At 46.1% G+C, this 23,064-nt stretch overlaps 1 long non-coding RNA gene across 1 annotated transcript in view; it reads left to right on the top strand.

Moving 5' to 3' along the window:
- Positions 1–11,295: 11,295 nt before the first annotated feature.
- LOC135178992 (uncharacterized) overlaps positions 11,296–23,064 on the top strand; it is a 28,330-nt gene continuing 16,561 nt past the window's right edge. Inside the window, exon 1 of the long non-coding RNA XR_010303820.1 lies at positions 11,296–11,375. This is a non-coding gene — a long non-coding RNA (uncharacterized LOC135178992). The remainder of the gene's footprint in view (positions 11,376–23,064) is intronic.

Raw genomic sequence — 23,064 nt, 5'->3', positions numbered from 1 at the left:
TCTTACAGGTCAGTCACAGTGATGAGCAGCATTTGAACCTCAGGCCCATTCATGCCACTGGAACAGACTGTCCAGATGGGTTGTGGAGTCTCCCTCTGAAGGTATTCAAAACCTGCCTGGAGGGGTTCCTGGTATAGGAGATCCTGCTCTGGCAGTAGCGTTGGACTGGATGAGCTTTTGAGGTCCCTTCCAGTCCCTGGCACTCTGTGATTCTTTGGGACAGGTGCCATGTGACAGCATGGTAGGATCTCACATTGCGACTCTTTGCTTGAAGTCCGGTGGGGCATTGCCACCCAGCAGCAACTCTGGTTATGGCCTACCACCACCCAGACTCACAGTGCTGACTTGGATACTCAGTGGCCAGCCTGCTGTTGCCATCCTCTCCATCACTGGGAGGTGCTGAGACAAAAGCCCCACTACAAGTGGCAAAAATGTGACAGTTTTCTCCCCCCCCCCCCCCCCCGGTGCTCCTGTGCACAGGAAAGCATTTTCAGGAGTCTTTTTCACTTTCAAATGCTCCACAAAAAGGGAAGAAACAGCGTGGTGGGGTGGTTGGTTTGGTTTTTTGCCAGGTGTTTGGTATGTACATCTGCTAGAGACAGGTTTAGTGTTGTATAATATGATTATTTTTCCAGAAAAGATGTGTTTTGCTCAAGAAAAGGCTAACATTGGAAATCAATAATAACTGGATGGCTCATTTGTTCTTACCAACCTTTGTCTTAATTCATTGCAAGCCAACAAAGACCTCTCTAAACTAGCTTGGCTCTTCTGATAATTTTTCCAGTATTTCCTTGCAGTCTGAGGATAAGATTTCTTTGACCTACTAAAGCTTTGGCCAGTAAGTAGAGGGGGTTTTGTTACTCGCTTCACAATATCCTCTTCCTGAGCCAAAACTGAGGAAACTGGCCATAAACTTTTGAAGACAGAAAACTGTAATGGCAAATGCCAGCACTACTGCTGCCCCAGGACTTACATAGCGTGTGTGTGCCCAAGTAATATAAATATTTACAATATGCTTTTATTTAGCTGTCATTGCTGTGACTCAGGAAAACCATGGCAGTGGTGAGTGTGTGTGTGTGAGAGAGATTCAAATGGAAAAGCTGACACAGCCACGGCTGCAGCGAGCATCCCACCATGCTTAGGTGATCAAAACCTCACTGTTCTGCAAGGCATTATCAAAGATACAGTACATAAACAATGGATCAAAGTCCACTCAGCGTTCCCAGGCTAGAGAGGAGGAAATCCCTGCTTTTTTCCATTTCAAATGAACTCTAGACAGAAAAAAAGAAGTCACAATTATCTAGACAGCTTGGAGGAAATGAGTGAGCAGTTACTTTAGAAGCAGCATGGGTGTTAAACATACACAGCTCAGGTGTTGCCTTCTGGCAGTTTTTGTGTGTTCTTTAATATTAATCTTTGTAATTTAATAGGCATAAATAGAGATCATAATTACCTTAAACAAAAATGCTTTTAAAGTTTTGTCTGGCATATTATTTTTGTACTCTTCCTTCAGACTGTAAAACCATACCAAGAGAATTGGAACCTGAGTGGGAAAGACAATCCTGGGTATCTTTTGTTGTGCAGAAGTAAGTTTTGCTGCTGAGGTAATAGCCAAATCTATGAGAACCAACGTGGAACTCACTTTAGGTTACCTTAGTGACAGCCACTGTTCAGGCAACTTGGAAATACTCTCTTATTCTGACAGTTAGTAGCATATGTGAGTATTTTATGGAGTGGTCCAGTGGGATCTGGGGGAATTTATGAGATGCTCTGTTCCATAAAACTAGCTCTCTAATTCATTAATAACCAACTGAGCAGAGAATCATGGAATCAACCAGGTTGGAAGAGACATCCAAGATCATCCAGTCCAACCTGCCTAACCAACCAACTAGACCATGGCACTAAGTGTCTCATCCAGGCTTTTCTTGAGCACCTCCAGGGATGGTGCCTCCACCACCTCCCTAGGCAGCCAATTCCAATGCCAATCACTCTCTCTGTCAAGAACTTCCTCCTAACATCCAGCCTGTACTTCTGCCTAAACCTGGAAGGAAATAGACAAAATGCTCCATATCAGCATGTGTCAACTCACCCCTCCCCTCTCCCCTGCCCGTTGTCACTGCTGGGCGATGTGCTGACATGCCCAGAATCAAACATAGCTTGTGGACCCTTTGAATAGACCCATCCAAGCCCTGAGAGTGATTTCCACAAGAAATCTAAGATCCAACCTCTCTCTCAAGGATCTGAGGCTGTGAAGGATTACAAATTTGCATATGTAGACATAGCCACACTCACCAAAACCACACCAGAAGCAGGAGCTGCTTGCTTGCAAGATCAAGGCTCGGCTTAAGTCACTTCATGTCAAGAGATACACAGGAGAAGTGGTGGCAAAGTAAGAAAGAGACCAGAATGTGCTATGTCCATAGCTGCTGAAGTTCTGCCTGTTACAACTGGCCCGAGGGATGGAATTCAGGGTCTTCTTGTACCCTTCAAAGTTTTTCTTTATTCACTAGCTGCTGTTGTTTCTAATAGCTGAGGACTGGGGAGTGTGGAGGAAGCTCCAGGAGACAAGTCATAAACACAACAAAGCACACAAAATGAGGCCAGTTTTTCTCCCTTCCTTTTATTTTCTTCCTGCCAGAGATGGCAACTCTTCAGAAGGCAAAACTTGTTTCTGACTAGTCCCTTGCAACTTCTGAGATTTCCTCTTCACAGCTGGCCAAGCTTTTGTTGCACAGCCTTCATGAGGGGGAAGGTTTGAGAGCCCAGGACAGGGTTTGTATCACAGTATCACCAAGGTTGGAAGAGACCTCACAGATCATCAAGTCCAGCCCTTTGCCACAGAGCTCAAGGCTAGACCACGGCACCAAGTGCCATGTCCAATCCTGCCTTGAACAGCTCCAGGGACGGCAACTCCACCATCCCTGATGGATTACTTCCCCCCATCTCACCTTCCCACATCTGCTAACTTTCCTGACATGAAGAGTCTGTCCCTTAGATGCTTGGGGAGCAGCTCCGGCCAAAAGGAAGAGGAGGTGGAGGAGGAGGAGCAGGGGTTTAATTTGGCTTAGTGTTTACAGTAGGTTGCCTAATTTGAGGTGAATGGCCATTTGTTGTACTAGCTGATGTGTACTTTGGTATTGTGATTTGGATTGCAGGAGTCATCCATTACCAAGATTAGCATCCTGAAATTAAATCAAATAAATAAAAAGGGTTAAACAAAATAACAACAACAAAAAAAAGCAATCAGGCAGTCCAATTACAGTTGTGGCTGTCTGGAGCTGTGGAAAAATGTATCCTAAACAGAGCTGCAAGATTTGCAGGGTGGAGCTGGCATTGGCAGTGAGATGTACAGGTATATACCTGTCTCTCTGATTTGGCCCAAACAACCCCCAGTGTGCTCTCTTCTGGGAGCAGAGAACAGAAGTTAGGTAAATGCTGCTGAGCTGTGAGAGAAGCCAGCTCGAAGAGGGAAAAGTACCTGATGAAATATTCTCCACCTTAGTGAAACCTCTTCTGTCTAAGGGCATGTAGCTCCTGTGCTTATCAGGTTATTGCCATGCTTTCTGGCAGTTAGTGATCCACTTTACCCCTTGCAAGCTCACATCACTGCTGAGCCAAACTGACAAGATAAACTCGGTGCTTGAAAGTCCACTTCCAGTAATAGAAATGTACCCTATCCTGTTGGGGTTTTGGTGCTATCTTCTATAACTTAAAGAAGTGTGCTCATGTTAGATTGAGCCTGGAAGGCAGCTGTTTTAAAGGCAGAAACCTCTGTTTCTGAGCTGAGTGACTGCTAACAGTTTTCACACTGTAGAATTTTCAAGACAGCTATTTTCTGATTGTCTTACTTCACCTTTTGATTTGGACACTCAGCCTGCCTTTTTCTTTTTCTGTCTTTCACAATTATCTTGTGGGCTCCCCCCCCACCCCCCCACACACTTATTTGTTGCTTTGTGTAATTTAGCCTGGAATTAGTACATCCCACAAACACCTATTCCCCTGTCAGCTTGCACTGAGGTTCCCTTAAATTCAGCCCATATTAATGTCTTGAGCAAGTCCACTTTATTAAATCACAACCAACATTTTTGTCCTTCAGTCCTTGGGTACTGGAGTACAGTGTACAGTTCTGGAACTTCCAACACAAGAGGGACATGGAACTGTTGGTGTGAATCCAGAGGAGGGCCACAAAGATGCTCACAGGGCTGCAGCAGCTCTGCTATGAGGACAGGCTATGAGAGTTGGGGCTCTTGAGTCTGGAGAAGAGAAGGATATGAGGAGACCTTATAGTGGCCTTCCAGTATCTGAAAGGGGCCTACAGGAAGGCTGGGGAGGGACTATTTACAAGGATCTTGTAATGACAGAATGAGAGGTAATGGGTTGAAACTGGAAGAGGGGAGATTTAGACTAGATGTTAGGAGGAAGTTCTTTACAGTGAGGTTGGTGAGACTTTGGCACAGGTTGCCCAGGGAGGTTGTGGCTGCTCCCTTCCTGGAGGTGTTCAAGGCCAGGTTGGATGAGGCCTTGAGTGACCTGTTCTAGTGGGAGGTGTCCCTGCCTACGGTGGGGGTTTGGAGCTGGATGATCCTTCAGGTCCCTTCTTACCTAAACCATTCTATGGTTTCTTGTGCTTGCTTCAGTTAGAATCACAAATGATCTGGGTTGGAAGAGACTTCCAAAGGTCATCCAGTCCAGCCCCCTCTGCAGTCTTTAGGGACATCCTCTACTAAATTAGGCTACCCAGAGACCTGCTGAGCCTCACCTTGGCTATCTCCAGAGACGGGGCCTCAATTACCTCCCTGGGCAACCTATTCCAGTGTTCCATTACTCTCATGGTAAACTTGTTCCTAATACCCAACCTCAATCAGCTCTTCCCTATCTCATGTCAATAAGGCAAGCCAGGCTTGCTCCCTGGCAGTTTTCTTCTGAAATACTTTTAGAAGTAAAGTCAAAAGAAAAAGGAAATAATCTTTGGACTATACACAATATTGTTGGCATTCAGTTTCCCGGATGCCCACATTAACTCGGATGGAAGCAAAGCTGATTTATAGGCCTCAGAAGTGTCCCACAGTCCTAACTACATGCAAAGTGACCCCCAAGAGATGTTCTTCATAGAATCAAGCAGGTTGGAAGAGACCTCCAAGATCATCCAGGCCAACCTAGCACCCAACCGTATTCAATCAACTAGACCATGGCACTAAGTGCCTCATCCAGCCTTTCCTTGAACACCTCCAGGGACAGTGATGACACCACCTCCCTGGCAGCCCATTCCAATCACTCTCTCTGTGAAGAACTTCCTTCTAACACCCACCCTGGCACAACTTGAGACTGTGTGCCCTTGTTCTATTGCTGGTTTCCTGGGAGAGGAGACCAACCCCCACCTGGCTACAGCCTCCTTTCAGGTAGGCTTCATGTCAACCCACACAAGAGAAATATTGGTGTGACCATAGTAAGGCAATTCTGCATGAAATATGGTTTGTGTTGGTTTTTAACCAACTTGCAGTCAGCCTAGTTAAGGGTAAATAAGAATTTATTACATGTTCCAGTACTACAGATAGCCCAGCACAGGTGGCTCCCTGGGAGCTAGCACTGTAGTGTTCCATCTCTGAAGTCCAGATGCCTACAGTGGCAGACTATGGTGATGCCTCTTGAATGAAGACTGCTGAAATGAGCAAAGGTTGGGAGAAGCCCTGAGTTTGGAACAGTCTTGAAAAGCCTAAACTGAGGCTTGGTCATTTCTGTAATACCTGGTCCAGCAGTATTTTGGATCTAATTGAGATATAGAGCATTGCCAAAGCTCAGCATCTGTCAGTCCCATCTCAAAATGAGTCTTTCTCGTGCTCCCCTTTATTGCTTTTCTGTGTGTTGCCTTGAAAAATGAGCACTTGTGAAACTCCTCCCCCACTCTTACTTTCTTCTCATTTGAAATCGCTGCATGAACCAAGTCAGCAAAGACACGAACACTCTTAGGAAAAGTCTTTCATGTAGGTAACAGTGGACTTTTTTTTTTTTTAAAGAGGGCAGTCTGCCAAAGGGTGTCCAATATAAGCTTTTGTAGACAGCAGTTTTTCTACACACAGCTGAGTTGACAGCTTTCCTCCTGGGATAATCACAATCTTCATTCTTCTGGGACAAAATTGCTTCTGACAGTATAAAACCCAGGACATCTTTGATGTAAAATCTGACTCAGGCACATGAATGGTGAGACTATAGAGTCATCCCATTCAAGAGAAAATGTTAGTAGTGGAAATGAGATCAGAGGTGCCAGCTGAATTAATCAAACTAGTAAAATGTGAGGAAGTATCAGTCCATAAAGCTGCCTCGTAAATCTGAGTGCACAGCGACTGAAGGGAAGTGTCTTTTGACGCTAAGCTGGGTGTCAGACTGGGAATGGGAGCTCTGTGTGTGTAGCCCTGTCCTGTTGGTATATGCATGATGTGCTGCACTGAGTGTTTTGAATGAGCATTTTATTCAGAAAGCCCTTCTGGGTCTCTAGTGTTCGTTGGCACAGTGTAATACGCAGCAGGGCGGTGCTCTCCCTCTCTCTCTTTCCTCCACTTGTTTGGAATGAGGACTCCTGGCAGCTGCTGTCTTGAGCTGGTGTGAAACTGGCAGGTATGGCTCTGTCAGGACCTGTGGATGTAGTTAGTGGTCACCACATGCTCCTTAATAGCCCCCATTTCAGATATTGCCAGGGAACAAACCATGGTATCACAGTATCATCAGGGTTGGAAGAGACCTCACAGATCATCAAGTCCAACCCTTTACCACAGAGCTCAAGGCTAGACCATGGCACCAAGTGCCACCTCCAATCTTGCCTTGAACAGCCCCAGGGACGGCGACTCCACCACCTCCCCAGGCAGCCCATTCCAGTGTCCAATGACTCTCTCAGTGAAGAACTTTCTCCTCACCTCCAGCCTAAATCTCCCCTGGCGCAGCCTGAGGCTGTGTCCTCTTGTTCTGCTGCTGGCCACCTGAGAGAAGAGAGCAAACTCCCCCTGGCTACAACCACCCCTCAGGTAGTTGTAGACAGCAATGAGGTCACCCCTGAGCCTCCTCTTCTCCAGGCTAAACAATCCCAGCTCCCTCAGCCTTTCCTCATCAAGAGGGTTTCAAAGGGTGTAAGGACCACACACTGCCATGTTTTCCCTAGGTCGTGAAAACTGCAGAACCACCACTGAGAATTTTGTCAGGGAACATGCACAGATGATGTGACATCAATAGGGCTCTCCCTGCTCTAGCCTGGCTGGCAGGTTGCACTCCTGAAAAGCAGATCTTGCAGAGGAGGGCTTTGAGGGTAGTTCCTTCTTCACCTGGATTCACAGACCAGTGGCTTCATGCCACAAATACAGAAATAACATAGTTCACACACACATCACCAGATTTGAAGCCTGTGTTCCTACAGCAATTTACATGAAGTGAGGCTTCACTCTGGGCATCCTACACTATCCAAACTGTGATGTTCACCACCGTTAGTGTCCTTACACCAGTTTCATTCTGCATATATCTGTGTCCCTCCTTTTACTCCTGTGGTGTGCTGTTACTCTGGCATGAGAAGGTGACTGAATTCTGACCATGTCACACGTAGCAATGCAATTTGGCAGTGCTTTGCTGTCGCCAATGTCACTCAGAGAACTTGTTCCCATATGACTGATACTCCTGGTGCAGGGCAGGGAGCTCAATGAAGAAACCTAGGAGCATGAAACTGCTTTCAATGAAGAAACCTGTGAGGATGATGGAGCACTGAAACAGGCTGCCCAGAGAGGTTGTGGCATCTCCTTCTCTGGAGACTTTCAAAACCTGCCTGGATGTGTTCCTGTGTGAACTACCCTGGGTGATCCTGCTTTGGCAGGGGGGTTGGACTTGATGATCTCTGGAGGTCTCTTCCAGTCTCTAAGGTGCTGTGGTTCTATGTATTTCCCAGTGCAGGATGCCTCTCATCTTCTGGATGGGGTGGAAGTGAGGGTTGGGTAGGTCTCCCAGCCCTCTGATAGGACTCACTTGTTTCTGAGGGTTTGGGATAAATGAAGGTGCAGTTAAACAAGGTGTTGATTGTGGCATCTAGCCCACTAATATTAATAGCAATAATATCCTACTGAGACTATTGAGCATCGTCATCTTTACAAAACTTGCAGAGCTGAATGTTTCAAACCACAAATGCAGAAGGGGAGATGTTTCTTTTGCTCATCGAGATTTTAGGCAAAGAGAAAGCTGCAGCTCATGAGAAGGCAGCGAAAGCTTCCACTAAAGAATCCATCAGGAAGCAGGTGGGATGGGGAAGCGGCAGGGCAGCAGGTGGCACCAGTGCTCCAGGGATGCGCACCTCCCCGGGTCTCCACGCACAGCTCTCCATCTCCACGGTCTCTAAATCACAGCGTCTTCAAGCTGTAGAGCCTCAGCTCCCTCAGGCTCTCTTCACAATATATTGTGCTGCAGTTGCTTCTCAGTCTTAGGGTTTGTATGTCAGATCTAAGGTCTGTTTCAAAGTGGGGCTTCAAAACTTGCTAGACAGCATAGAAGAAATGCTTTTGGTCCGGTGGCTCCTACAATATGGGTTGACTGTCCCACTGCTGCAAAGTAGAGCAAAGAGGTTCTGCTCTAATAAGGCTCTATTTGTTGCAAACAGTGATTTATGCTGCACTTGGAGAGCAGCAGTGGGAGGGGTGGAAGGTGGATGGAAAGGGTCACTCAAGCAAGTGATTGCCATGAGAGCAGGCGACTCCCAGTCGGGGCAGCGCCAGGGCCAGTCCCACCACAGGCAGATGGGGACACGGCTGTAGAATCATCGAATTGTCAGGGCTGGAAGGGACGTCAAGGACCATCTACTTTGAACCCCCTGCCACGGGCAAGGACACCTCACACTAGGTCAGCCTGCTCTCTAGGGCTGTCCTTTCTGCTCACCTTACAGCAGAAATGAAGTGTCTGACAGCCTACAAGCTTCTAGAAGGCATTTCAGAAGCTTGTCCATCTTGTTCTGTTTCCACATTCCCTTTTCTCCCTGCTGCTCTGCTTTTGGCCATGCTTTTCTTGGCATCCCTGCAAGACCTGTCTAGAAAGATAACGGAGATGGAGGAAGAACCAAATGGAGGAAAGCCTGCAGAAGTCACTCAGACTGAGGAATGCACAAATTTCCCTCTTCCTGCCAATAATTCTGCAGCAGGTCTTGAAGTCCTACCAAGTCTCCTAAGAGACAGTTGCCCCTCAAGTTTGCTCGGTGCTTCGCTCCTTAGACCTTTGGTTTGAGGCAGTGTAGTAAGAGCTGCCTTTTCTCCCTGCTCTCAGCAAGGACAAAGCAGCCCCTGTCTCCATGGTTCAGCACAGCACCTAAGCATGCCCATAATTTCATCCCCACTCAGCAAAACACTTAGCCACATGCTTACCTTTAATTATGTACTTAAAGACTTGTGAGCCTGTATTCTGATCTCATGGACAGCACGGAACTTAATGAGACGCTTGAAGTTAAGTACTCAATGATTTCCTGGATCAGGACCTAAAGAGGAGATTGCTCCACCTGATGTTTACAAGTAGATTATGTTTAATTTTGAAGTCAGGGTCTTTCCTTGAAGTCACATCCATTCTCCATAAAGAGTTCTCAGAGACAAAGCCCTTGGGCTCTAGTCCAAGCCCCTTTGATCACACTCTTGTTGACATCAGTGGATTTAGATCAGGGCTTGGGTGCCCACAGAAGAGAAGGGAGGAAGAAAGGATGGATGTAGCTGAGATCACACCCTATTGCCTGACAAGTCCCCCCAGAGTGGCACTGGTGAGAGGCAGCAATGAAGACTCATCAGCCTCTTCTCCCACAGGCAGGAGAAGATGGCAAGAGATTATTTGGAGCATTAAGTCCTGCGGTAGCCAAGGTGCCTAAAAATCATGAACCTTGCCCCTCTCCTTTTTCATTTCCATGCCCCAAATCAAGTTATGGAGCATGGAAGGTGAATTAAAAGATGTCCATTTCACTTGTGTAGGCAAAATGTGCCAGTCTGCTGATTTCCTGCCTAAAAGCTTTAAAATGTGATGGTGACTTCTGTGTCAGAAGTCCAAAGAGTTGAGTGTTGCTTCTGTATAAATGTGAGCCTGCAGCTCTGGCCCTCCAGCACAAACAGCTTCTGAAAGCTTTTAGCTCTAATTTCTTTAAAGAGGTGAAATGGATAAATCAACAAATAAACTGAATTTGAACATAGCCATAAATTTGTAGATTTACATGCCTCTAGTTAGTTATATATCTGCTCACTTGAAGGGGAGAGTGGGGGAGGAGGGAAGAGTTCATGTTTTGTGTTTAAGTGGCTAAATGGGATGCTGGAACCATCCTAAAATACACTAAATATGTCTCAGGAATTCACGTTTAACTGTTTGCTCTAACATCAGGGTGTTTTTTTTTCTTCATGTAAAGCATCTCTCAGCAGAAAGGGGAAGCCATCTCATTTCATTTGCATTCCAGGTTACTAAGGAATTCTTCAGTTGGTTGCAGTAAGCCTGTGAAGTGTTTTGCTTAGCTACAGAAGCCAGAGGCAGATTATGTATGTCATATAATCAGGAAATGAGAATTATATAAGTGAAGGGGCAAAACTTGGGTAGCTCGTTTTACAATTGGATGCAGAGTTTAAAGGACAACTCCCGAGATTAAAGCTGTGAAGGGAGCGTGTCTCCTCAGACCTGCCAGGTCTGATATTCTTCTGAAGGACCCCTTCATTTACAACTCCAGTTTGTCACTTGATGAGGTGGAAATGTAACTATATTTTATTGGCACTAATGTGTTTGCAGTGTGGTTTTAGCTGCAGTTGGTAGCTGATGTGATCTGCTTCTTTGTCTTGCAGTTCAGAGACTGTGGGGAAGAGCAGAAGCTCTTCTCTGGGACCAGTCACTGAGAAGTCTCAGGGATAAATCTGATATCAGTCTTCTAAGAGGTCCAGTGTACTCTCTGCCTTTTGTAGTGGTCTCATCATACAATGCCCTTTTCCCTGTCATTTCCCCTTCAGTCTATTCCTTAGCCTTTCCTCTCTCTTTTACTAGAGATTTTTTCTTTCTTTTCTTTCTTTCTTTCTACTTTTAGCTATATCTGACCATTCCTCTCTTTATTATATTTCATCTCTTTCCTTGGGTCCCTCTTCAGCATCATATCTCTCACCCTTTTTGCTATGCCTTGCTCTGCAGAAAGGAATCTTCCCTTCTTCCTCAGCCTCCAAACCCCATTTGTCAGGCACTAAATGATCAAATCTGAGTATCACCCATACCCTCAGCTTAGTAGAGGTGGCAGTTTTGAAACAGATTTTCTTCTTCTTTTCCTTAACTATGACCAGCAAGAAGGAAGCAGCTGCTTTCTCTACAGCTTTTTCTCCTGCCTGAGAAGCTGCCTTTCCCCCTTCACTTCTGCCAAAGTAAGCTCCACTGATGATGATTATCCTAGCACTGGTTTAAGTAAGCTCCACTGATGATGATTATCCTAGCACTGGTTTAAGTAAGCTCCACTGATGATGATTATCCTAGCACTGGTTTAAGTAAGCTCCACTGATGATGATTATCCTAGCACTGGTTTAAGTAAGCTCCACTGATGATGATTATCCTAGCACTGGTTTAAGTAAGCTCCACTGATGATGATTATCCTAGCATTGGATTAAGTAAGCTCCACTAATGATGATTATCCTAGCACTGGTTTAAGTAAGCTCCACTAATGATGGTTATCCCAGCACTAGTTTGCATTGGAGAGCTGTGCATGCTCTGCCCTACCTTTCTCCAGATGATTTGTCCCTTCATAGAATCAACCAGGTTGGAAGAGACCTCCAAGATCATCCATCCCAACCTATCACCCAGACCTATCCAGTCAACTAGACCATGGCACTAGGTGCCTTATCGTCTATTGGAGGCTAAAAATGAGGAAGACAAAGGGCTTTTGAGGTGCAAGTGATATAACTTTGCCCTTTAAAAGCTTACATCAGTTCTGTGTTTGAAGATACTTCATTTTCTTAGCAGAGAATTCTTCTCCCTTGCCTCAAGTGTCTTAATCAGCAGAGCATCAGTTAATCAGATACTTGTAGTGAACGTATGCTGAGACTGGGTCTGCACACACTGAAATCCACTCTCAAAGTCGGATGGATTTCCTTTGGAGATGTCATAACCCAATTTGTCATCCTGAGTCTCAAACACAGATTTTTACATCCCTGTCCTTCTGCAAAATCCAAAGTGTGGCTGGCAGCACCCCAGGGCAAAGCATGAGGGGAGAGGGCTGAGCCAGACGCTCATGTCCAAACAACCCACGGCTTTGAAAATGCTCGATGCAGGGGCCGCATCCAAACGTCATGGCTCAGGCCCATCTCAATAAAGAATAAGAGGGAGAAATTAAACACCCTGTTCCTTTAGCTGACCAAGATATTATGATATTTTGTAATCATAACAAAAAGACAGCAGCAGGGCCAAACTATGTCTTGGCTGTTCTTTATCCCTGTAAGCAGTACAGAAAGACAAAAATCAGATGGGATGAGCACATTTTAGGCAGTAAAGCAAGTGCAGATGTCTCCTCTTGAGAGAGAGGAGCTCCTTGCAGCTGGTGGCTGCATGCCACGTACCATGGAGCTTCAGGAGAGAAGTGAAAGGGTTCTCCTGCTCCTCAGCATCCCACACCACAGCCACTCTCTGAGCTTGAAGCATCTGTGCCCTTTATTTCGTTAGCTTTTCCCCTTATTTATAATCCACTTTGCAATCAAACCTGTGGTAAACAGTGTGGCATGATTACCAGCATGGTATTCAGCAACCTTTCTTGAAGTGCAGGTGCTTTCCTGTTAGCTCTCCCCAAAGAGGGCACTGGGTTAAATGTGTCTTGCAAAGAATCTCTAGACTACTCACAGTATGTTAGGGATTGGAAGAGACCTTTGTAGATAGAATCCAATGTTTAAGCAAAGAAATTAGGCAGCCCTCAAAGCACAGGGCACTGATCTGTTGTGCAGTTCAGCTCTTCAAAATAGGGGCCAGGTGTTCTGGAGCCTGCAGAAGAATGGAGGTACCTCCATCAGGGAGTCTAGCTCTTCAGCTGCAGAGGAGAACACCACAGGACCACAGAATGTCAGGGACTGGAAGGGACCTCGAAAGCTCATCCAGTCCAAACCCCCTGCCAGAGCAAGATCACCCAGACCAGGACTCATGGGAACACATCCAGGCACATTTTGAATATCTCCAGAGATGGAGACTCCACAATACCCCTGGGCAGCCCTTTCCAGTGTTCTGGAACGGGCTGCCCAGGGAGGTGGTGGAGGCACCATCCCTGGAGGTGTTCAAGAAAAGACTGGATGAGGCACTTAGTGCCATGGTCTAGTTGACTGGATGAGGCTGGGTGATAGGTTGGACTGGATGAGCTTGGAGGTCTCTTCCAACCTGGTTGATTCTATGATCTTCCACAGGGAAAAAATTCCTCCTTATGTTTATATGAAACTTCCTATGCCTCAGCTTCCACCCATTGTCCCTTGTCTTGTCAGTGGGCATCACTGAGCAGAGCCTGGCTCCAGCCTCCTGACACTGACCCTCTACATATTAATAAACATTGATGAGGTCACCTCTCAGTCTCCTCTTCAAACTGCAGAACCTCAGCTCCCTCAGGCTCTTCTCACAATATATTGTGCTGCAGTTGCTTCTCAGTCTTAGGGTTTGTATGTCAGATCTAAGGTCTGTTTCAAAGTGGGGCTTCAAAACTTGCTAGACAGCATAGAAGAAATGCTTTTGGTCTGGTGGCTCCTACAGTGTGGGCTGACTGTCCCACTGTTGCAAAGTAGAGCAAAGAGGTTCTGCTCTAATAAGGCTCTATTTGTTGCAAGCAGTGATTTATGCTGCACTTGGAGAGCAGCAGTGGGAGGGGTGGAAGGTGGATGGAAGGGGTCACTCAAGCAAGTGATTGCCGTGAGAGCAGGCGACTCCCAGTCGGGGCAGCGCCAGGGCCAGTCCCACCACAGGCAGATGGGGACACGGCTGTAGAATCATCGAATTGTCAGAGCTGGAAGGGACGTCAAGGACCATCTACTTTGAACCCTCCCGCCATGGGCAAGGACACCTCACACTAGATGACCCCCATCAAGCCTGGCCTTAAAGATCTCCAGGGTAGGGAGAGATGTTGTTGTGGAGGTTGCCTGAGTTGGCCCTGGCTTGCATTTGGCATCCTGCACACATTCTGCCAGTGCTGCTCCCCTTGCTGGTGCTGGCACCTCCTCTCCCCATCCTTCCCCTCCCAAGTTTTGCACTGTGGCTCCCATGCTGCATATGGAAGTTTCCGTTTCTTGTTCTTTTGCAATACTAGTAGCACTTGGTTTAAATTTAATTTTCTTCTTTCCAACAAGCATTTTTTTGGCAGTGCCTTCTGTGCCCTTCAGCTGTTTTAAATGTTTATTTCTCCTTTTGCACATGTTTGACAAAGACAGCACTTACACAACTCCTCTCTGAATAATTCCCTTTCTCCCTAGAGCCGATAAAGTAGCGAGATTATAAAATGAGGCACTCCACTTCCGTGTTAAGCATCTAGGTTGCCTGTCCTGTTTCTCTACTCTAGAAGACAGAGCTGGGGTATGAAACTTTGAGGAGACCTATGTCCAACAACCCCATGTGTTTCAGCCAGCTCCCTCACAATGCCTTTTTTCAGCAGTGATGGGGTGTTTTTCAGGCACACAAACTCAAACTCATCCTTGAGGTGTAAAACTTGAACAACCATACATGAACTGTCAAGTTACAGCCCATACTTACTCCTCTTGTTCTCTAAGCCTTTAAGATGTAATTAAGCAGGATGTGCCTACCCAAAACAACAGTAGGATGCTGCTGGGGCAGCATGGCATTGCTGAGTGCATCTCCACTAAGGCTTTGCTGCTTTGTGCACAGGCATAGGTCCCTCTGAGAAACTATAAGGCTTCTAGTTAATTATCTCATCCAAACAAGTCACTGGTGACTAAATGACCAAGTATTTTGTGTGTGTTCTTTATTATTTCTATTTAATCTACTGGTTTCACAAAGAAACATGTCTGGAACATATCTCACTGTACAGGAAAAACAATTTTAGCAGAGAAAATGGGTTGGAGTATTTGAGGTAAAATAATCTCAAGGCTTGTTCCAAGTTTAATCCAAGCTTAAATGTGATCTAGAAAGAGCGACTCATAGAATAATAGAATGTTTTGAGTAAGAAGGGACCTTTAAAAGGTCATTCAGTCTAACACCCAGGGGACATCTTCAACTAGATCATGTTGCTTATTCCAACCTGGCCTTGAATGTTTCCAGAGAAGGGGCATCTACCACTTCTCTGGGCAACTTGTTCTAGCAGATTGTCATTCCTTTTATTATTATTATTGATATTATTATTATTATTTTCTTGCTATCAATTCTAACAAATCAAATACTTGAGGGAATGAGTCACTCTCCTGTATCACCCACCTGCCTCCACACTCTGCTGTTTGTTATTGACCCTATAAGTCAGTCTGAAAATCACTATTGTAACAACCACTCAGATCCTTACAGCATTTCCAGGTGATCTGGAATTCACAGAATCACAGGATGTCAGAGGCAGGAAGGGACCTTCAGAGCTCATCCAGTCCAACACTCCTGCCAGACCAGGATCACCTAGACCAGATCAGACGGGTGCGTCCAGGCGAGTTTTGAGTATCTCCAGAGAGGGAGACTCCACAACCCCCTCGGGCAGCCTGCTCCAATGTTCTGTCACCTTCACAGGGAAAAATTCCTCCTCATGTTTCCATGGAACTTTCTACACCTCAACTTCCACCCATTGCCCCTTGTCCTGGGGCATCACTGAGCAGAGGCTGGCTCCAGCCTCCTGGCACTCACCCCTTACATATTTATAAACGCTGATGAGGTCACCTCTCAGTCTCCTCTCTAAGGCTAATGAGCCCCAGCTCCCTCAGGCTCTCCTTGCAAGAGAGATGTTCCACTCCCTTAATCATCTTTGTGGCTCTGTGCTGGACTCCTTTAATCAATTCTATGTCCCTCTTGAACTGGGGGTCCCAGAACTAAATTCAGTATTGTAATGACCACGCAGCTCCTCACAGCATGTTCAGGGGACATGGAATTCAGTATTATAACAACCATCCAGCTCCTGACAGTGTCTCCAGATCACTTGGGAAGGCTGCTTTGGGTTGTTTAGCCTGGAGAAGAGGAGGCTCAGAGGTGATCTCATTGCTGTCTACAACTACCTGAAGGGAGGCCATAGCCAGGTGGGGGTTGGTCTCTTCTCCCAGACAACCAGCAACAGAAGAAGGGGACACAGTCTCAAGTTGTGCCAGGAGAAGTATAGGCTAAATGTTAGGAGGAAGTTCTTGCCAGAGAGAGTGATTGGCATTGGAATTGTCTGTCCAGGGAGGTGGTGGAGTCACCATCCCTGGAGGTGTTTCACGAAAGCCTGGATGAGGCACTTAGTGCCATGGTCTAGTTGACTGGCTAGGGCTGGGTGCTAGGTTGGCCTGCATGATGTTGGAGGTCTCTTCCAGCCTGGTTGATTCCATGATTCTTTTTTCTACTACCAGCTTTACAAAGTGTGAAAAGCAGTCATCATATAAACTACGCATCTCAAGAACTGTAGGTTAACTGCTGGTGTAGTGCCTGTGGGATAGATTTAATTCACTCAAATTCTCTGCAAATATGGCAAAATTGTTCTGGTTTGGAATTCCAGCCTGAGCCAATAACTCAAATTACAACAAAGAGCTACTGCTTTTTTCCTATCCACAAATCGAGTTAGATGCACCCACTGTTTGACCACCACTTTAATCTTTTTGGGGTGGAAATCTGCTTTTCACCTGCCATGAATGTTTGAAAATTGCAGCTGCCTTGTTTGTCACATTACAAATATGAGCTGAAGCCCTGCCATTGGCAAAACTCTCTTGGCTTTCACTAGACCCAGGTTTTCCCCTATGGGATCCTTCCACCATCTATCTAACTAATTGCAATGATGAGATTTGCAAAGGGCAAGCAGAAAAGTCAATTGTGAGGTCCAAAGTGAGCTATTACCTGAAATTCAGTTTCCATGAGGATTCTTCTGGAGAAGACTGGAGAATTGAAATGTACAGGGAAAAGGAGCACAAGAGAGGCCTGCAAATGTCATTAAGAGCAAACTCAGTTTGGAGTTCAAATTACTGTGTCAAAGAGGATATTTCTTTTTAACTTTCAGAATATTATTTCAAGTCTGCAACTTACTGCAAAACTGCCTGTGAAAATAAACAGGTGGATATCAAGTTGTCCATGGCACAGCAATGTGCCCTTGTGGCCAAGAGGACCAACAGGATCCTAGGGTGTATTAGGAAGAATGTGTCCAGGAGATCAAGGGAGGTTCTCCTCCCCCTCTGCTCTGTCCTGGTGAGACCTCATCTTGAGTACTGTGTTCAGTTTGGGGCTCCCCAGTTTAAGAGGGACAGGGATCTGCTGGAGAGAGTCCAGTGGAGGGTTATGAGCATCATTAGGGGACTGGAGCACTGCCTGAAGAGGAGAGGCTGAGGGACCTGGGGCTTTGTAGTATGGAGAAGAGAAGGCTGAGAGGAGATCTAATAAACGTTTATAAGTATCTGAGGGCTGGGTGTCAGGAAAGGGGGGGACAGGCTCTGCTCACTTGCTCCCTCAGATAGCACACGGAGCAGTGGATGGAAGCTGCAGCACAGGAGGTTCCACCTCAAGACAAGGAGGAACTTCTTTACTGTAAGGGTCACAGATCACTGGAACAGGCTCCCCAGAGAGGTCGTGGAATCTCCTTTTCTGAAGACTTCTGAGGCCTGTCTGGATGTGTTCCTGTGTGACCTGAGGTAGATTATGGTCCTGCTCTGGCAGGGGGGTTGGACTTGACGATCTCTTTGGGTTCCTTCCAAACCCTAACATCCTGTGATCTTGTGAAATGCATGAGTGAAGTGACAGCTTGCCAGACACCTGAGAAAATGAGCTGTGAATGTTTCCGTCCCCAGATCAGCCCCTAGAGCAATTTGCTGCTGGCAGGCATGGGCAGCACCCTCTGAATCCTTCCAACCACTGTAGTCCCACATGCCCTGTGCTCCTTGGGCACCACATTGCTGCCTCAGATCCTGGTTTCCCAGTGGGATCCTGGCATGATAGCTACACCTGCAAAGAGCTCAACAGTGATGACTTTGACAAACCCTGAAACACCTGCTTGTTTTTTTAAGGCAGATAGTCAGGATGCCTTCTCTTACTTCACAACACTTTGATGTTAAATGATTGACTCAGGCACACCCTAGCCAAGAGGCAGTTGAACCTTTCCTTACACCAAGATTCAGCTTCCACTTTTATCTTAAATGTCTGCATGTAGTCAGAGCTATGTAGGCAGCCCTACTCCTCTTTAGAGGCTGTAAAGCCTGGCATAAATCTCCATTTTGATGATACAATCTTTTATTAGGGCATTTATCAACACCAGAGAAAAAAGTATTTACCCTGCATTAAACATCTGCAGCTCAAACCTGTCTGGCAATTGTTGCCTTGGCCAACCAGGTTCATATTGAGTGCATCCTAGGTGGTCAAATGATTTAGGGATAAAACTGAAGAGCAGCAGGGACACCTACTCTTGTTCCTTCCCTCTTGTGTCTGCAGGAAAGCATGATGGAAGTATTTCTGTTTGGGGCAGAACTGTCAACTGAACTAACAGGTTAATGTGCAGGTGAAAAAGCAGTGCTTGATATTTCTAGAAAGCTCTTAAGGGTAAGAAGCTTTTCTGATGGTAACAGTTTGGCAGAGAGATGTTTTAATTGGGAAGGGTGTAGAGCTGTCAAGATCTTAAATCCTGATCATTAAATATCTCAGGATTTGTGCCACTCTTGGGAAGAGTTACCCTATTTATCCTCATTTTGCAACATAAATAAGGCAGCAGTGGCTTCTGTTGCTCTCTTACTGTATTCCCAAATTTTACTAAACAGTAAGTTTAGACTGGGACTTGAGATTGCTCCCTCTAAATCTGGGGGGTGTTGTGGAGATTTGAATGAGGTGCCAAGTAGCTTGCCTTTTGGGAACAGCTTTTGAATGCTGAAAATTAGGAAGCTATGGAATAGTATGTTAAGGAGAGCGAGTGGGAAGTGCTGCCACTTGGGCTCCTTGAAAATCAGTTAGGCAAACCATTTGAAACCATGCAGCAGGCAACACTTCCAGCCTGGTATACCCTGAGGCTGAGAAAACACTTAATCATACAAGCAAAACGTTTCATGATGAAGTAGTATTTACATTCATTCACATCCAGACTTGCTCCCCCTCTTTGAAATGGATAATCAATACTCATGCAGTACAGAATCACAGAAACATCCAGGTTGAAAAAGCTCCTCCACTACGCCCAACCTATAACCCTGTTTTACATGATTCACTTTAAACCATATCCCTAATCACCACATCCAAATGACCCTTAAACACATCCAGGGCTGGTGACTCCACCATCTCCCTGTGCAGGTCATTCCAGTGCTTGACCACTCTCTCCATGACAAACTTTTTCTTAATGTCCAATCTAAACCTTCCAGCCTCAGCTTGAACCCATCCCCTCTCTTTCTGTGTCCAATTACCAGCAATTCCATTTTGCCATATCTGTATTTATGAAAGATCTATGTTTTATAGTCCATCAAAAATATCAGAATCTGGTAGGTCTCTGTGTTTAAAAGATCTCAGCAGCTCTTTGAAAAAAAAGGATATTCTTGTAGGAGATACCTGTGGTTAGACCATGGCATGTGAGATTGTTCTTGAAAAGGGAAATGTCTCCCTCCAGGAAGTTGCTGTTAGTAGCAGCAATGTTATTTGCCCTGAGCTCTTATGGCATGGTGAGAGGGATTATGTTTACACCTTGAGCACTGTGTCCAGTTCTGGGCCCTTCAATTCAAGAGAGATGTTGAGATAGTGGAACATGTCCAGAGAAGAGCAACAAAGCTGGTGAGGGGCCTGGAGCACAAACCCTATGAGGAGAGGCTGAGGGAGCTGGGGGTGTTTAGCCTGGAGAAGAGGAGGCTCAGGGGGGACCTCATTGCTGTCTACAACTACCTGAAGGGAGGCTGTAGCCAGGTGGGGGTTGGTCTCTTCTCCCAGGCAACCAGCAACAGAACAAGGGGACACAGTCTCAAGTTGTGCCAGGGGAGGTGTAGGCTGGGTGTTAGGAGGAAGTTCTTGCCAGAGAGAGTGATTGGCATTGGAATGGGCTGCCCAGGGAGGTGGTGGAGTCACCATCCCTGGAGGTGTTCAAGAAAAGTCTGGCTGAGGCACTTAGTGCCATGGTCTAGTTGACTGGATAGGGCTGGGTGCTAGGTTGGACTGGATGATCTTGGAGGTCTCTTCCAACCTGGTTGATTCTATGAAATCCCACTCTCAAGGGCAGTCCCTCTGCTTTCCAAACTCTGTCTCTCTTAGGTGTGTGACTACTGAGTGGAGCTGGTCTGATACCACCCCTGTTCAGTGCAATACAGGCAAAACTGCTTGAAAATCTAGACTTGCTGCAGAGCTGACATCCAGTGTCAGCCAGGCCTTCTGCATGGTATCATGATGGTGCCTGTGTAACTCCCTGAAGCACCTCAGCAGTGCCCTCCACACCCACATCCATCTTCTGGTGTGAAATGGCAGCCTCTGTCTCTCTCCCAGAGTGTCTGGGACTGAGTAGTGAGACACCGTCAGGAGCCATGAGTGCCAGCTCATGGTCTTGCTTCCTCCTTCAGTTCTTGGATAGTCCCTGAGTCAAGTGGGATCCAGTGTAGCAGTGAGAATGCTATGGAATCATAGAATGATTGGGGGTTGAAAGGGACCTCCAAAGCTCATCTAGTCCAGCCTCACGTTTTCAGTAAGCAGGGTCATCCTCCACTAGATCAGGTTGCCCAAAGCCCTACCTTGAATATCTCCAGGCATGAGACCTCAAGCACCTCCCTGGGCAACCTGTTCCAGTGTTTTACCATCCTCATGGTGAAGAACTTGTTCCTTATCTTGTGGTTGGACCAGCAGCAGTTCCTGTGTTGTTTTTGTCTTTGTGTGCTCTCAGTGTTGGTAATTAAGAGAATGTTCCTAGTTGAAATGTCTGAAAGAGAAAAGTGCAAAGCTTTGTGTTTGAGTTTCCTGGGTTTCTTCTTCACCTGAAACAAGTGATGGGTTTGGCATTTATTTGCACAGAGAAGCTGGCTCTTCCAGTTTTTCATCACCAAAGACTTCAATACAAAAGCATTTAGCCATCTATGTGCAGGACTTTCTGCACTTCTGGAAGCAAATAATTGTAGAATCAGTCAGGGGTGGAAGGGACCACCAGAATCATCTATTTCCAATCCCCCTGCCATGGCTAGGGACTCCTCACACTAGATCAGGTGGTCTAAAGCCTCATCTGGCTTGGCCTTAAACACCTCCAGGGATGGGGCTTCCACCATCTCCCTGGGCAACCCATTCCAGGGTCTCACCACCCTCATGGTGAAGAACTACTTCCTAACATCCAGACTGAATCTGTCCGTTTCTGGCTTTTTTCTATTCCCTCCAGTCCTATCACTGCCTGACCTCCTAAAAAGTCCCTCCCCATCTCTCTTGTAGGCCCCCTTAAGACACTAAAAGGCCACAATAAGGTCACCTTGGAGCCTTCTCCTCTCTAGACTGAACAGCCTCAATTGCCTCAGTCTCTCCTCATAGGGGAGGTGCTCCAGCCCTCTGATCATCCTCGTGGCACTTCTCTGGACACCTTCCAGCACACCCATATCCCTCTTGTAACAGGGGCTCCAAAACTGGATGAATCCAGGTGGGGTCTCACCAGTGCAGTGTAAAGGGAGAGGATGTATATAGATGTGTGCTTTGAGTAAGCACCTGCTAGTGACTGCTCCCTGAGCCCAGACACTTCAGTCTTCAATTTGTCGGAAGAAAGCTTACTTTTAAGAGTGTAAGATTTGTGTTCTTTTAACAACATCTTGCAGCAGTTTGTGGTAAGCTGGCCTAAAATCACTGCTGAGTAGAACTATAACAAAGTTGAAGTGCAGTTTGTTTTCTTTACATTTGCAAAGCAGCAGACCAATTACGTCCCTTACCGTGGCATGGATTTTCCATCTGGCCTCAAAAACCTTGGTGACACTAAGCTGTAGTTTTCTTATTCCTCCTTTCTTTCTGAGGAGGCTTTGCACAAGCCATTCCTCTTCTGTGTAGGCATAGCAGGTGAAGAATGGTTATGCAATTGAAATTCTAGCATATAGATATTTTTAATTTTCAAGTTCTCCATCATTCTCTTTCCACTGCCTCACTGTGGCTCTGTAATTGATTTTCCTGTCAGCTCTGGCACTGCTTTGGACTTCCAGTAGTGGCATTTGCTCCTAAGTCTTACATACAGCTATCAACCCTACTAAATATAACACCCCCATGTCAACTTACCTGGTCACACTTGGAACAGCTCTGTGGCAGGCATTCAGGGGTGTAGAGAATTACTTTTGCAATCATGGCTTGGCAAAGAGCAACCCAGGAAAGGATGCCCAGATGAGAACGAGTCTGTCAGACTCGTTTTCTTCTTGCTTTTAAGGGTGAATTAATTTTGTCAGCTTCTCCAGGAAGTGGAATGTACATATTTTTTGATACTTAGCTGGAAACTGAAATGCATTTACATTCCTGAGGTATAAGGAAAATAAAATAAGGTCTGCTTCACTTCTTACCACCCTCTGCATCTTTTGCTGACCAAACCCAAGTCTGATACACTGCTGTCCTGATACAGCCACCTAAAACTGGATGAGGAGGTTTCCAGTTTATTAGTTTTCAGGGACCAAGTTTAGTTTGGTTTTCTTCCTTCATGTAGGACAGCTCACATGCTTTTGGGAAGCTTGAAAAAGCATTAACTGTTGCTAAGGTCAACACTGGCAAGATACCTTCTCATTGTAGATAGCAGGGCTGATGTTTATGGCTGGGAAGGCAGAGAGATGCACTGAGTCTGTTGGATCTCTGTACACTTCTCTAGGTTGTACATACAGCTGGACTACCATTATGTGCCACCCAAACAAAGCAGCCTGTATATCTCTTATTTATATCCTCAGTCCAGCATAGGTGTATACTAGCAAGCAGTGACTCCTGCTGCTGTCCAGGAGCAGGCTTTGTATGAGCTGGTTGCCAGGCAAAAATGGTTTTGAGGAAGGC

The sequence above is a fragment of the Pogoniulus pusillus genome, chromosome 10, assembly GCF_015220805.1.
Source record: "Pogoniulus pusillus isolate bPogPus1 chromosome 10, bPogPus1.pri, whole genome shotgun sequence".
NCBI lineage: Eukaryota > Metazoa > Chordata > Aves > Piciformes > Lybiidae > Pogoniulus > Pogoniulus pusillus.
This window is presented reverse-complemented; position numbering and strand designations above follow the sequence as displayed.